The following is a 14,155-nucleotide window of genomic DNA, read 5'->3' on the forward strand; positions in this document are numbered from 1 at the left end:
GAACTAGTGGGCCCAGATGGATCCACAAAGGGCAGTCGATCCTATGAGCCGTGATACTTCAGACAAGGGCTATACCACCGAGCCACATCCCACCCCAGAAAGGGGGCGGGACGTAGCCCAGTGGTAAAGCGCTCGCTTGACGCGCGGTCGATTTGGGATCGATCCCCATCACTGGGCCCATTGGGCTATTTCTCGTTCCAGCTAGTGCACCAAGACTGGTTTATCAAAGGCTGTGGTATGTGCTATCCTGTCTGGGATGGTGCGTATAACAGATCCCTTGCTACTAATGAAAAAATGTAGCGGGTTTCTTCTCTTAGACCCCATATCAAAATTAGCAAATGTTTGACATCCAATAGCTGATGATTAATAATCAATGTGCTTTAGTAGTGTTGTTAAACAAAACAAACAAACCTACCCCAGAAAAAATACCAGTATCTTGTTTGTGACATATGGACTTTTCGAAGACTATACTTAAGAATAAACCAGTATTGGATTTCTGCATGTTAACACCGGTGAAAAGCAAACCCTGAGATCGAGAGTGCAGACACCTTCCTATTATGACATGATGTATGACCCTTGACCTCGTCTGTGACATGACTGTGCACTCTAACCATTATCACGTTTGCAGGCAGAAGTATGTAGCTCGATGCATACCTATGCGCAATCGATAAAGTATTTTTCTTCTATCATGGTTCAGCCATATGTTTCTTTATGTATCGAAATATGGATTGTGAATATTGACTGTGGTGGGTTTTCATTTCTGTATTATTGAACAGAGGTTTTTTTATAGCTTAAACTTAATTTTATTAAGATATTTTTAACCCTGTATTTGACATAATCAAGGGGAATTTTCCACCCCTATTCCTCTAAATATATACATACACATATATAACTTGATTTAGGAGGCACTGATAAGAGTACAAAAGCTACATGTCAAAAGCTAAAAAGCTGGAATGTGCTTACTTAATGGACAAGCTCCTTAAAATATAAGACATCAAATATGGCACAATAAAACCAGTTGAGCTATTTGCCAAATTGCCCATATCTGTAAAATACAGTGGGATATTTCTTATTCCAGCCAGTCGGAGTGGGATGTATCCCAGTAGTAAAGAGCTCGCATGATGCGCAGTCAGTCTAGGATCAATCCCTGTTGGTGGACCCATTGGGCTATTTCTCATTCTAGCCAGTGCCCCACTTCTGGTATACCAAAGGCCATGGTATGTGCCAATCCTGTCTGTGGGATGGTGCATATAAAAAAAATCCCTGGCTACTAATTGAAAAACGTAGTGGAATTTCTTTCTAATACTATATGTCAAAATTACCAAATGTTTGACATCCAATAGCCGATGATTAATAAATCATTGTGCTCTAGTGGTGTCATTAAACAAAAGAAACGTTTTCTTTTTTTATCGTTAAAATACAGTGGGCAATTTCTCATTCCAGCCAGTGAACCACTTGGATGTTCAGTTTGACGAATGTATTTCATAATACATTCATCTTGAATTTAATTGTATTAATTATTCTGTTTAACGAGTCTTTTATTTTACATTCTACCATGATTGAAAAATACTCAGTTCTGATCGGCCACAGTGAAATAATATTTACATAATATTTTCTACTTTTATAAGTTTCTGAATTTTTTGTCTTCCAAAATGAAAGAAATGACAGAATATTTTGAACTTTTAACATGTTTTATAGCTATGGTAGAACGGAAATAAATATAATCTTATTTTGTTTTTGAGGTAAATTATTGTGGATTTAACACTGCTAAATGTTACACTTAAAACCTCATGCTAACACATTTAATTTTAAAGGTCATTTGATAGTGATAAATCCACGATAACCTACCTCAGAAATGAAATCAGAGTACTGTTTATCTCCTAAATATTTCATTAGGTTAAGAAAATAGGATTTGACTGCACATTATGAAAGTCAAATTGCCAAATTGCAAACAATAGTTTTTGGTGTGCTTAAACCCTGCAAAAATGTTTATAATACATATTTAAAAAATTGTAATTAAAATCAAAATGTACAAGTAAATGTTGACACACACACACACACACACACACCCCGCAATAAAAAAAAAATAAAAAAAAAATAAAAAAAAATTGGTTCATTAATATTTCTAACTAGTATTCTTTGTTTCTTTTTGAAAGTCCAATAAAAAAAAAATTTTTTTTTAATTGGTTCATTAATATCTCTATCTCTGGTATTCTTTGTTTCTTTTTGAAAGTCAGTAATACTATTTTAATAACTTCAGCAATAATGCAAGTTTATCACCAATATTTTTAATAACAAACAAAAAACAAAAAAATGTTTTGTTTCCGTATTGGGTAAAAAAACATTTCAAATTTATCTATATGACTTGCAGTAAAAGTTTTTATTTTGAATATTTTTTTTATTTTTTTTTAAATATCATTGTGGATTGTTAGAATTGCCAACAAAGATCGAAGAGATCTCTTTCTCTGTGAGCCAATAAGAGAAAGCTCTAATAATAGCACGTGACGTGGTGTCTGGTGATTCACATCGGTACACGCTTTGCCTGCCGTCTCTGTCTGCTAGCTTCACTTTTGCTCCACTAGTCACAAAACCAACCGCCTGCCAGCCTCTCACAACACAACAACAACAGCCACCACCACAACAACAATAACAGTAACAACAACATACACTGTCGGTATAAGCCAGCCGACCTGTGCCGGGGAGACTTCGTTACCACTACTACCACGGCCACAGCAACGCCAGCCAGCCAGTGCTAGCCAGCTGTACATGACATCGACAGAGGACGTAGAGGCTCGCTTGACAACGATGGACCTGTAAGTATGCTTGTCTGGTCTGACCTACATATTTGCGCACCTATTGGGAGAAGGCAAGCCTGCCGCTGTGTTATGTGTGTGTGTTAGGATCTGGTGTCTGCCTGCCGGCCCATCTGTGTTGTTATGTATAGGAGTCGGGTCATGTGAGGCCATCGAGGGAGAAAAAGAGAATAGAGAGAGAGCGAGAGAAATATAGAGAGTTTCGTTCTGTTGTTAAAGGTAACCTCTCGCAGTTATCTCACTCTGTTGTTGAAGGTAATCTCTCGCAGTTATCTCGCTCTGTTGTTAAAGGTAACCTCTCGCTGATATCTCACTCTGTTGTTAAAGGTAACCTCTTGCAGTTATCTCACGGTCTGAATTCTAAACCTCTCCACAGTTATTATCTCACTGGTCTGAATTCTCAACCTTGTGGATATTTATTGTTACGTCGGTCGGTTCTCTATTTGTTTTTTCCCCTGGAATATACATTCATTCTCTGTGGATGTTTGTGTACAAACATACGTGGTTCTCAAGCCTGTAAGTATCTGAAATGTATATCAGCTTGTGAGTATTTGAAAAATGTATATATATCAGCTTGTGAGTATTAGAAAAATGTAGATATCAGCTTGTGAGTATTTGAAAAATGTATATATCAGCTTGTGAGTATTTGAAAAATGTATATATCAGCTTGTGAATATTTGAAAAATGTATGTATCAGCTTGTGAGTATTTGAAATGTACATATCAGCTTGTGAGTATTTGAAATATATATATATATATATATATCAGCTTGTGAGTATTTGAAAAATATATCAGAATATAAATATATGTGTATGGAGCATTTATGAATGTATACATAATTGAATAACGAAGCATTTATTTATTTACGGTAAGGTTAGGTAAAGATTTAATTTACTACCCAGAAATCAGAGCAAGTTGGCTTTGTTTAAGCATGCTTGTCATGGGCAGAGTTACGGTTTGTTTTAACGACACCTCTAGAGCACATTTATTAATTAATCATCGACTATTCAATGTCAAACATTTGTTCATTCTAGGACACAATCTTCATAGGAAATATGCTAAATTTTCTATTAGTAGCATAACATAGGCCTATTTTACATATACTTTCCCACAACAGGACAGCACATATCACAGCCTTTGATATACTAGTTATGGGACATTGATTAGTAGGAGAAAAAAAATTAAATTTGAGAATGAGTCCACCTTGGGGATTCGATCCATCCACCCAAGCACCTCAATCACCAGTTGAATTACATCCCATCCCTTAAGTGGGGTGGTAGTGTAACTGTAGCATAGCAGACTTGAACAGGATTATATAGTGGCAAACTGGATTATATAGTGGCAAACTGACAGAGTAGCGTACATACAATAGAGTATTACAAGCATTTACTAGCTGTCAGAAGGAAGGAAGTGGTTTATTTGATGACGCACTGAACACATTTTATTTACGGTTATATGGCGTCAGACATATGGTTAAGAACCACACACAGATAATGAGAGAGAAAAACCGCTGTCGCCAATTCATAGGCCACTCTTTTCGATTAGCAGCAAGGGATCTTTTATATGCACCATCCCAGAGACAGGATAGTACATACCACGGCCTTTGTTACACCAGTTGTGGAGCACTGCCTGAATTACTAGCTGTCAAAGTCTCTATTTTAACTGTGTCACAGTAAACTGTGGTTTTTATTAACGTGTGGTTGTTATTTGTGATCACCTTTGTATAATCTTGTGGGGATGGGAAATTTAGCTCGGTATTAGAGTGTTCGCCCCAAATGTGAAGGATCCCAGGATCAATCACCCTCTTAAGGATTCGAGTTATTTCAACATCGTAACTATATAAAATGTCATCTTGACTGGTATATCAAAAGTTTGGTATGTACCAGAATGCGAATGTATCAAGATTCTGTGCTTCCCAGATTTATAGTCTAAAACATAAGATGAGACGGAATTGTCAAATATCTATATTAAATTATTTTTACGATTCTGGCAGTATCCTAACAAGAAAAAAAAGTCCCCTAATTCTATACTGTCCTGACTCACTCTGTATATAAAAGTGTGCTCTAATGGTGTCGTTAAACAAAACAAACTTTAAACTATATAAAAGGCATATAAACAACCTCTTGCTACTTTCCGAGTAGGAGTGGCTTAAACGGTGACATCAGCCTTTTCTTGTCAACCAAATGTTGCAATAATCATATATGTTAGACATCAAAAGGCAAAAACATGTGCTGGGGTGTCATTAAACAGATATTCCTTTGCTTTATCAACGTCATACTAAGATGTGCTCGTTACCTGTGGTCACCTTTGCAATGTTTTTGGTCAGGTATTCAGCTGCCTGTGTCGAAATAACCATATGTTAAATACCAAATAGCTGGAATTTTAGTTTAATGTGCTGGGGTGTCATTAAATATTCCTTTCTTCCCTATTATCCATGTCATTATACCAAGATGTGGTCGTTAGTTGTAGTCGTCTTTGCAATGTCTTTGGTCAGGTATTCACCTGCCTGTGTCAGAATATCCATATGTTAAATACTAAATAGCCGGAATCTTTTTTAATGTGCTGGGGTGTCATTAAACAAATATTCCTTTTTTTTCCTATTATCCGTGTCATTATACCAAGATGTGGTTGTTACTTGTGGTCATCTTTGCAATGTCTTTGGTCAGGTATTAATTCAGCTGCTTGTGTCGAAATATCCATATGTTAAATACCAAATAGCCGGAATCTTTTTTAATGTGCTGGGGTGTCATTAACAAAATATTCCAATAATCTGTGTCATTCTACTAAGATGTGGTCGTTACTTGTGGTCACCTTTGCAATGTCTTGGTCAGGTATTCACCTGTCTGTGTCAGAATATCCATATGTTAAATACCAACTAGCCGGAATCTTTTTTAATGTGCTGGGGTGGCATTAACAAAATATTCTTTTCTTTGCTAGTATCCATGTTATTTATGAAGATTTGATCGTTACTTGTGGTCACCTTTGCAGTGTCTTTGGTCAGGTATTAATTCAGCTGTGTGCGTGCGTCAAAATGTCCATATGTTAAATACTAAATAGCCGGAATCTTTTTTAATGTGCTGGGGTGTCCATAAGAAAATATTCCTTTCTTTCCTATTATCTGTGTCATTACACCAAGATGTGGTCGCTACATGTGGTCACCTTTGCAATGTCTTTGGTCAGGTATTCAGCTGCCTGTGTTGAACTAACCATATGTTAAATACCAAATAGCCGGAATCTTTTTTAATGTGCTGGGGTGTCCATAAGAAAATATTCCTTTCTTTCCTATTATCTGTGTCATTACACCAAAATGTGGCCGTTACCTGTGGTCACCTTTGCAATGTCTTTGGTCAGGTATTAATTCAGCTGAGTGTGTGAGTCTCTCCTGTGCCAAACTCACCTAGCTACAGTCAAGACTGACTGTCTTGGGTCAAAGTATTGTATCGAGTTTTCCATTTCGTATTGTTCTCCCGTGTCAGTTTTTTCTTCGTTTGTGTAATTCCGTGCCTGTCAGTCATTGGTGTACGCTGGCAGCTGCCGGGACTGGAGACCTGGGAAAAACATCCTTTGTGATCATCGAGTTTTGTATCAGAAAGGAATCAAAATTATAATGTATTTTTTATCACGTTTATAATTTATTTTTTATTTTTATTCTTTCTTTTTCACATTGTTAATGGAGTTATATATATATATATATATAATGGGCAGTTTTATTTTTTTTATGTTTATAGAAATCTGTACAAGATGAAATATTGTCACTAATAATTTTTAAAACTTCACAGTTACAGTATATTGTGTGACACTTAATATATACCGATGATGCATTGTCACTAATCTTAATGTAAATGTCAGTCACAGTATATTTATGCATGATATCTAAAACCCAGATGACATGTTGTCACCAATCATAGTATAACTGTTACAGAGTTTACAGTATATTTGTGTGTGACACCTAAAAACCACAGATGACATATTGTCACTAATTATAATATAAATGTCACGGTTACAAGATGTTTGTTTGTGTGACACCTAAACCCACCAGATGACACATTGTCACTAATCGTAATCTAAATGTCACACAGTATGTTTCTGTATAACACCTAAAAACCAGATGACATATTGTTACTAATTATAATGTAAATGTCACAACCTTACAGGTTGTTTGTATGACACCTAAAAACCACAGATGACATATTGTCACTAATTATATTATAAATGTCACATTTGAATATGTTTGTGTAACACCTAAAAACAGATGACATATTGTCACTAATTATAATATAAATATCACAGTTAAATATGTTTTTGTAATGCCTAAAAACAGATGACATATTGTCACTAATTATCATATAAATGTCACAGTTAAATATGTTTTTGTAACACCTAAAAAACCCAGATGACATATTGTCACTTATTATCATATAAATGTCACAGTTAAATATGTTTTTGTAATGCCTAAAAACAGATGACATATTGTCACTTATTATCATATAAATGTCACAGTTAAATATGTTTGTGTAACACCTAAAAAACCGAGATGACATTGTCACTAATTATAATATAAATGTCACGGTTACAGTATATTTGTGTCACTAATTATAGCATAAATATCACAGTTATATTATGTTTGTGGTACATTATAAACAACAGCTGCAGGATTGTGTACTTAAGAATTGGGACGTATGTTAATTTAATACACTGATAAATGCATTTGTCCGTAATCTGGAACACTTGATATAAAAAGTTATTTAAGGCTGTGTATATTTTAATTTCTGTTTAGTTTAAGTAAAATGTGTTTTTAGTTGTTAGAATGTAAAGCTACGACTAAAATTAAAAACAAAATTATACTAGAATCTAATATGTGTATCTGTAGAACATTTTAGTCTAATAGATAAAATTGTCATTTAAATTAAAAAGTTTGTTTTGTTTAATGACATCACTAGAGCACATTGATTTATTAATCATCAGCTATTGGATATTGTTATTTAAGAGTAGGTGACTGTTATTACTGAAGTAAAATACAAGCAGATAGAAATATAAAGTATGAGCTATGCAATTTTTCAAATCAGTTCATGGTACGAAAAATGGTGTTTAATGGGGGGGGGGGGGGGGGGCATTTTAGTGTGCTGTCATTAATTTACCAAGCATATAAAAATATCAAACAGCAATTTATTTTAGCAGACATGGATGGATGGATGGATCTATCAAAACCAGTTAAATCTAGGATATATTAGTGCATGGTTTATGGGGGTGGAATATTTTAGTGTGATATCACCAATTTCCCAGACAGTTTAAATATATCCTATATTGTAAATGGATAATGTCACATCAGAAGAAGGATGATTGTAACGGTATTTAAAATAATAACTAGAAACTGTCTCATTCTTGATTCTGCCCAGGGCCATGTGGTATTCTGTCTGGACTGTAAAAAGTCTCATGACTAACCTGCTTTGAAATGATGATGTCATTTCTATAATTGAACCAGGAAGGGGATGAGGAAAAGTTTGTACCTGAATTGTGTTACTGGGGTTTTCTCAAACTGTCATAGGTTACAAAAATAAAATCAATGGAATTACTCATATGTTTTTGTTTTCCCCTCATTGTCTGTTGGGCTGTTGGAAGCATTATCGTTTTTATATCTGAGGCCATGGTATGTGCTGTCCTGTCTATAAAGAAAGTGCATGTGTTGGCAGCAGGTTTCCTAAGACTTGATCTATACCAAAGAAGCTGTTCATTAAAAATGTTGAACAAATTCAAGCGATGGTTTTTACCACCTTTCATTCATGGTGCATGCTGAATGTCAAAATAGAATGTTCCACGTGCACGTGCACATGCACACTCATGCACACACACACGTACGCACACACACATACACACACACACACAATACACACACACACACAGTACACGCACACACAATGCACGCACGCACACACACACACACACACACGCACGCGCACACACACACCACTCCATCACTTGACTACTAGTTAAGTATCAAAAGTCCCATTTGCAGTGGAGTCTAGACTGGTTAGCGAAGCATAGGGGTGGTGGGTGGGAGTTTTGAGTCATGCTCCTTCGAAAAATATATTTAAAAAAAAAAAATGCTAGGGGGGGGGGGGGGGTTCAACCCCCATCACCATCTCCTATATATGTGCCTGCCTCTCCTTTCCATCCTTGAATATGACCCGTGTAATTGCTCAACAGTTCCAGTAATTGTATGTTTTTATTATGTATATATATATATATATGAATGAAAAAGCCGTGTATTAAAATATATTGAAGGTGCGTCGCCAGACAGACATTAATCATAGGGATCCATTCTGTGTGCTACAGCCAAGCAATTACCATATGTTAGGACTGTAATAGCTGTTGATATACCATCACACCTTTCATACCTGCAGGATATGATGCGTCTCTATGTGTGTGTGTGTGTGTAATGGCTAGCCACTTGATTTATCACACAAATTACTCTCGCGCCAAATAATTATTAACTCTCCAGCACAGTTTAAATGATTGTAACAGCTCAGTCTTCGCAGACTATTTGTTTTAGTGTGACACTGCTGAGCATATTATATACTAGTGTGTGTGTGTGTGTGTGTGTGTGTGTGTGTGTGTGTGTATATATATATTAATCAAATTAATTCACTTTATGTTGCCATATCTGTAATATATTTTTGTTAAAAGTTTGTTTTGTTTAATGACACCACTAGAACATATTGATTTATTAATCATCGGCTATTGGATGTCAAACATTTGGTAATTTTGACATATAGTCTTAGAGAGGAAACCTGCTACATTTTTTTGTTAGTATCAAGGGATCTTTTATAAGCACTATCCCATAGACAGGATAGCACATACCACGGCCTTTGATATACCAGTTGCGGTACACTGGCTGGAACGAGAAATAGCCCAGTGGGCCCACTGACGAGGATCAATCCTAGACTGATTGCGCATTAGGCGAGGCCCTTTACCACTGGGTTATGTCCTGCCCTTAATTGTTAATCAAATGAAATCACTTTATGTTGCCACATCTGTAGTGTGTGTGTTAGTCGTCGACAGTGAAACCTCAAGACCGGACCCTCTGTAAACTGGAATTCCCTCAAAACCTTTGACATTTTACAGAGTCCCTTTCTAAAAACCAGGACAGAACTTATCCTCTCTAAACCAGATCCCTCTTAATACCGGACATTTATCTTGATCTCAAGGGTGTCCGGTTTAGAGGGTTTTCGCTGTATTTTATTGTTCAATGTGCTGCTCTGTGGAACGTGTCTCTATATATAAACTGCTGTAATTTTTTGAGCGAATACTATGTGGTTGCAACAGCTTTCTTTTAATGTTTTAAACAAACCATCGCAACTATCATATCAGTCGAGGAAACCCGGCTCATTTCACAAATCAAAGCTCGCGTGTATGACAGTTTGAAGACGTGATTCGGTCCAGGTAGGCCCATAATCTGGTTGAAACAAAAGTGTGTGTTATTGTGGCTAACTATAGCTGCTGAAACATAGTGGGCTGAATTTGAAAAAGCTTTGGGGTGGGGGTGGCGGTGGTGGTGGATCTAAACACAGGTGTTTATGAATTGTAACTATATGTAGCTGAATGCATGAAAGACATACATGTAAACAGGTTTTGCAAATTTGGCGCCTTTATGTCAAAAAATTTAATTAATTAATACAGGAATTAGATTATACCATGATGAAAAATTCACAATGACACTCATGTTTTATTTTTTAATTTCATCTCAGGTGAACTCTCTAACACTGAGCTACATCCTGCCCCTGTACACTTTTTGGGGGGTGGTAGTAGGGGTGGGGGAGAAGAAACAATAATTATAATAACAAAAACAACAACAGTTAACATTTGGGGAACAAAAACAAAAAAAGAAGAAATAATAATAAAACAACAGCAACAATTTTGAATTCAAAATTTTATTTATTAAAAATATTTATGCTTACCTTCTAATAAATCTGAGTAATATTCAAAATTCCAACAGTTATCCATTTCAAAGACCATTCAGTTACATGCCCTACAGCACAGTGTATTTATTATTAGTAAGTCTGGACGTGTGTATGTGTGTTAGTGTGCCAGAACCGTACAATTTTCTCTTAATTCCCCCACTATTTATATGCGCTTACGTCTATGCTCAGCCGGTTACGTATTGGGTGAAGAATGTTCCGAAGTAACCCGGTTATCTAAGGGCACGGATTACGGTAACTGCTCCACCACAGCACCACAGATTACAGCCGCTCAATTAAAGAGTGTATAGCTACGGCAGAGAGAGAGAGAGTGTGAGAGAGAGAGAGAGAGAGAGAGAGAGAGAGAGAGAGAGAGAGAGTGTGAGAGAGGAGGGAGGGAGAGAGAGAGAGTGTGAGAGAGAGAGAGAGGGGGAGAGAGGGGGAGAGAGGGAGGGAGAGGGAGAGACAGACAGAGAGAGGAGGGAGGGAGAGACAGAGAGTGTGAGAGAGAGACAGAGAGGGAGGGAGGGGGAGAGAAAGACAGAGAGAGGGGGGGGAGAGCTCTCAGTTGATTGGATTCCTCTTCGCATCTGCCGCATTTGCTTGTTTGCATCTGCCAATACTTTTGTGTCTGCTGCTGCTGCTGCTGTTACATTTGCATCTTCTGCATTGTGTGCCTAGCTGTGTGCATCTGCTACATTTTATGTGTGGTGACTTCTGCTGTCTGGGCTAGCTTATGTATTGATTCAGGGGGAAATGGACACAGATGTTTTTGCAGTACAGGTATTTGATTTGAATGACATTTGGTTATAGTTTTGTTTCATATTCTTGTTGTTGTGTTGATGACTAAGTTGGTGAACCTGTGTAGGAATTATTGGTATACATATACATATACATATACATATACACATACACACATATATATATATATATGATTGCAGAGATAATTTTTTGTTTTTAAAATTTTGATTAGCAATTTTTTCAAATCATTACAAAATTTATCAGTAACCGCTATTTAACTTATTCATTCGAAGAAGAAGAAGAAGAAAAATTTAAGTTAGTAAAATTGTGGTGCAATCTCTAAAACTTGAATAATGAATCATGACACGATACTGAACAAAATACTTCCTGGACTGTGTATGAATCATTTGTTACAGTATGTCACAGTGGGAAAAGGATACGGGTATGTACATGTATAAATAAAATATTTAAATACTGTGTTAGAAAAATAAATAAATCTTTTAGAACATCTGTTAATATGCATTATTAAAATATGTGTCAAGAAGCAAACTGAAAATGGCAATCCAAATATAATAAATACAATTTTTGTCATGCACACACATTTTCATTTATTTCTTTATTTCATTTAATTCCTACAATAACAGACGTGTTCAAAATAATTTTTAAATCTTTTAATATTTTCTAACACAGACGTACAGAGATGACGGGTGATACCAGGCACAGCTATCCAGCATGATGGATTAGCACCAGACACTTTGTCAAATTGAGATGTCTTTGTCAAATGGAGACATCTTTGTCAAATTGAAACATCTTTGTCTCATATAGTAACTCACGATTCTGTCAGGCACATTATATGCTAGATAGCTTGCCTCAGTAATTAAGGAAAGTTTCTTTTGTTTAACGACCCCACTAGAGCACATTAATTAATTAATTTATCGGTTATTGGATGTCAGACATTTGGTATGACTGACTTAGTGTTCAGAGGAACCTGCTGTATTTTTTTATTAGCAGCTAGCAAGGGATGTTTTATATGCACTTTCCCATAGACAGAACAGCACATACCACGGCCTTTGATATACCAGGCTTGGGGGCACTGGTTGTTTCTATGCTTTAGTGGTTGTACAGCCCTTTCTACAGTAGTTTTTTTTTTTTTTGTCTAGGTTTTGCTTACAACTCATATAATCAGTTATAATTTAGACTCTTGAAATTTTATTTTAGTTTTTAATTTAATTTTATTTCATTTCCTTTCATTTAACAAAAAAAAAATTGTTTTACTTGTTACTTCTATTATTCAGGGGTGGGAATTCTCCTCAGATCAGCTGTTTTCCTTTCATGGAACATTGCGTTTCTTCGCATTTTAATCGTTCTTTCATCCAAAATGTGTCAGATGGCACAGATTTTAACCTAGGATTTCAAGAATTTCCGGGACCCCTCTAGATTTCCTGTTTTTTACAGTTCACCAATTCCCACCCCAATTATTCTTTTAAAAAAACACACCGCCTACCCCCACCCCCAACTTTGAGTTGTCTTTCCCACACTAACTATAGGTCAATCATTGGCTACATAACATTGCCAGCCAAATAGTAAAAAAATATATAAAAAAATAAAAAAAATAATGGGAGACATGACATATTGCACAGTAACATTTTCCAGTGCCGTTTATCTTGTCACCAGCGTGCATATGACAGATGAGTAGCATCAATTATCATTGTGCTGTAGTCGTGATGTAAGGCATTTACAGTTATTTAATGGACTGGGAAAACTGGTGTCAGCTTGCTCTCTCTCTGTCTGTCTGTCTGTCTGTCTGTCTGTCTGTCTGTCACTCTGTCACTCTCTCTCTCTCTCTCTCTCTCTCTCTCTCTCTCTCTCTCTCTCTCTCTCTCTCTCTCTCTCTCTCTCTCTCTCTGTCTGTCTCTCTGTCACTCTGTCTCTGTCTCTCTCTCTCTCTCTCTCTCTCTCTCTCTCTCTCTCTCTCTCTCTCTCTCTCTCTCTCTCTCTCTCTCTCTCTCTCTCTGTCTCTCTGTCTCTCTCTCTCTCTCTCTCTCTCTCTCTCTCTCTCTCTCTCTCTCTCTCTCTCTCTCCCTCCCTCCCTCCTTCCCTCCCTTTCGCTCTGTGTGTGTCTGTCTCTCTCCCTCCTTTTCGCTCTGTGTGTGTGTGTATGTGTATGTCTCTCTGTCTCTTTCTCTCTCTGTCTCCCTTTCGCTCTGTGTGTGTGTGTGTGTGTCTGTCTCTCACTCCCTCCCTTTCGGTGTGTGTCTGTCTGTCTCTGTCTCTCTCCCTGTCTCTCCCTCTCCCTTTCCCACTCCCTATCCATCTCCATCTCCCTGTGTGGTGCTTTGTGATCGAGCTATGGACTGTACAGCTAGAGATTTGGTCTGATTAGAGCACTTGACACTGGAAAACCACTTCATACTCTACACAGATGATACCGTCATTTCCTCCCACACGTATCTGTCTATCTGTCGAGGACAGACTGTATACTGACGGAAAATAAATAATGGAACACATGTATTTCGGATCGAGCAGACTTTTTGACAGAAAATAATTTGAGGGGACATAATCAGCATTTCTGCCAGAGGGTACGAAGTGTAAAATTACATCTAAAATCTTGGAAATCAATGGATATATTAGAAAGAAATTTTTTTTA

At 36.7% G+C, this 14,155-nt stretch overlaps 1 protein-coding gene across 10 annotated transcripts in view; it reads left to right on the plus strand.

The window, feature by feature from the left end:
* Positions 1–14,155, plus strand: part of LOC121371608 (muscleblind-like protein 1) — a 334,396-nt gene that overhangs the window by 172,992 nt on the left and 147,249 nt on the right. For 6 of the 10 annotated variants that reach the window (XM_041497627.1, XM_041497685.1, XM_041497703.1 and 3 more), the window contains exon 1: positions 2,442–2,813. The exons of 1 other annotated variant lie outside the window; for it this stretch is intronic. The gene's annotated coding sequence lies outside the window, so the exon portion shown is untranslated. Of the gene's footprint in view, positions 1–2,441; positions 2,814–2,847; positions 3,033–14,155 lie in introns of those variants that run through there. 3 more of the 10 variants (XM_041497712.1, XM_041497722.1, XM_041497660.1) reach the window with 3 other exon arrangements.

The sequence above is a fragment of the Gigantopelta aegis genome, chromosome 1 (genome assembly GCF_016097555.1).
Source record: "Gigantopelta aegis isolate Gae_Host chromosome 1, Gae_host_genome, whole genome shotgun sequence".
NCBI lineage: Eukaryota > Metazoa > Mollusca > Gastropoda > Neomphalida > Peltospiridae > Gigantopelta > Gigantopelta aegis.